Source organism: Marmota flaviventris, chromosome 1, assembly GCF_047511675.1.
Source record: "Marmota flaviventris isolate mMarFla1 chromosome 1, mMarFla1.hap1, whole genome shotgun sequence".
Lineage (NCBI taxonomy): Eukaryota > Metazoa > Chordata > Mammalia > Rodentia > Sciuridae > Marmota > Marmota flaviventris.
The window spans coordinates 40,964,510-40,967,707 of record NC_092498.1 but is presented as its reverse complement, the minus strand read 5'-3'; positions in this window follow the sequence as shown (position 1 = coordinate 40,967,707).

Below are 3,198 nucleotides of genomic sequence, written 5' to 3'. Positions count from 1 at the left end.
ATAATGATAAAATGTGTTTAATTGAACATAAATAAAATTGTTGATTCCAGAAATTTTGATACTGTGTTTTGGTATAGTAGATAATAATTTTGGGAACAAAAGAGATAACAACATAATTTTTGTGTTTCTGTATAAGATTAAGCTCATGTTGCTGAAATCTGGAATGTGTTTGTTTTCATGCTTATCTTTTATCTGCATTGCTAATTTAAGTAGCATGTTTCTTCTGTTTTAACCCTATAGTAATTAATTAACTGATAAATTAAAATGAGATGTTTGAGTCCTTTTCCAGAATTATGTCAGTTTTACCAAATTCTGAATCCTCACTGAAAAATCAATGAAATTAGAACAAATGAGTCAATAATTATGTCTTTATCTTTGTCAATACATTATGGTATTCATATGACTCCCTCTGGTGGCAAATATAGCAGGGACTGCTAATCTTTTTCAAGAAATATAGATATATACAGTTCACTTAAGATAAAACCAATGATTTTTCCTTTCTGTATAAAATTGTCTCCTCTCTCTTACATAGTCCTACCCACAAACTGATGTGACATTGGAAGCTTTCAAAAATTAACAATTGAGTCAATATGGTGACAGAATAAATCTCTGTCAAAAAATCAGCCTCGAAGATGGTATCGAATAGTTTATGCAGCCTTTTAACAAGCAAAACAGAAAAAAATTAATTAAAATAACTCCTCAAAACCCAATATTAAATCCTCTAAATCCATGTATAGCTTGGTCTAAGGAACCCTCAGTATAAACATCCAGAAAATATCCTCAGAGTTCCATACATATAAAATAGTCATGTGAATTTGAATTCTAGCTCTGCCACCTAGTGGATGGGTAACCTAAGTTAGGTTACCTAACTTCTGTGAAATTTTCATACTCATAAATGGATAATACCTGTTTTACAAATTGTTGTAAAGATTGAACAAGACAATGTATTTAAAGGTCTAATACTGTGTCTGATATTTAGTAAGATATTTGCTATTATTACACCTATTTTTCTTAACAAGTTGAGGCAAAAAAAAAAAAACTAGAAAACTGAGAATTCCCAGGTTTTCCCCAAGGCCACACTGTCCCTATGGACTCAGGGTTCAAGGCCCACCAAGCACCAGGTTGAACTGCATGGACCCAGGTTTCCAGTCAGCACCTATACACACATTCCCACCTACATGGATCTAGTTGAAAGGACACCCCCCAGTGGGCCTGGTGTCAAGAGAGTCACTACTGACCAGGAACCCAAACCAACTTCATAGGGTACAAGCTCCTAGGACCCAAGCTCTAGACCAGTCCTTGTAGACTCAGGCTTCACATCAGTCTGCATGGGGACTCTTGGCAGGAAACCTGCCAACAAAAACCACACCAGAAAGCCTGACTAGAACCTCCACATGGGATTACTGGTGAAGATAATTGGCAAAAACCAGTATATAAAGATTATAATAGATGGATACTTGTTCAAAAGTGCAATTACAAATGCATGACCAAAAATATCATGATTAGTCAGGGAAACATGATACAATTAACCATACAAAATAAAGTACCAGTAACAGATCCTAAAAAACAAAATCTACAAAAATGTATGAAAAATAATTCAAAATAATTGTTACAAACAAAATCAGTGAACTACAAGAAAATAAAATAAACCAACAACAAATTAAATCAGGAAAACAATAACAAACTAAATTAGGAGTTTAATGAAGACATAGGAACCATGAAAAAGAGCCAATCTGAAATTCTGAATCAAATTAATACAATAACTAAAATAATATATTCTATAGATTGTTTCAGCAACAAATGCAATCAGGCAGAAAAAATAATTAATGAGCTCAAGGATGGGTCATTTGAAAATTTCCCAATCAAATGGATAAAAAATTTTAAAAAGAATGAAAAAAGAGTAAAGAAAGTCAATAGGATTTATGGGACACCACACAGCAAACAATATATGCATTATGAGTGTCCCAAAAGGATCAGAGAAAGAGAAAGGGACATAAATTTTATGTAAAGAAATAATAATAAAAACTTCCCAAATTTGTAAAGGGAAATAAATATACAGATCAGGAAGCATAAAGAAATCCAAATAGAACAAACATAAATAGATAATCACTGAAATACAGGTAAGTCAAATTTTCAAAATTCAAAAACTATCAGATTTCTCAGCAGAAACCTTACAGGAAAAAGTAGGATGATATATCTAAAGTGCTAAAAGAACAAAGAACAACAACAACAAACAAACAAAAAAAAAAAACAGAACACAAAAAACTTCTAACCAAGAATAATTTACCTGGCTATACTGTCCTTCAGAAATGAAGTAGAGATAAAGACTTTGCCAGAGAACTTTTGAATTTATCACTACTAGACCTGCCATACCAAAAAAAAAAAGCCAAAGCAAGTTCTTCAAATTGACATGAAAGGATACTAACTAACAACATAAAAACATATGAAAAGATAAAACTATTTAGGCAAGAATATAGTCAAATTCAAAATAATACTGTAATAGTGATGCATAAATTATTTTAATTGTACTATATAATAAAGACAAAAGATATATGATATATAAGTTATCTAGATTGTTACATCAATAATAAAAAGAGAGATTAAATTATAGAGTATATGTATGTGATTGAAGTTGTTAAAGGCTTAAAATAGACTGTTATAAGATGTTTTATGTAAACCACATGGTAACCTCAAAGAAAAAAACTTTAGTAGATACACAAAGGATAAATAAATTGACATGCACAATACAAAAAGATCACTGTATCACAAAGAAAGACATCAAGAGAGAAATAGTGGAACAAAGGAACAGCAAAACTGTCTGAAAACAAATAACAAAATGGCAGTAATAAGGCTTTATCTAGCAGTAATTACTTTCATAATTACTTTAGTAATTACATAAATGGATCAAATTCTCTAATCAAGTGACATGCAGTGATTGAATGGATTTTAAAAAACATACACATACATATTGGGGCTGGGATTGTGGCTCAGCGGTAGAACAGTCGCCTAGCACGGGCAAGACCCAGGTTTGATCCTCAGCACCACATAAAAATAAAGGCATTGTGTTGTGTCCATCTACACCTAAAAAAATAAATATAAAAAATACACATAAAGAACTAACTAAATGATACCACAAGAGACTCATTTTAACAGGCTATGAGTAAAAAGAAAGGTAACCAAAAGAGAGCTAATGTAGTT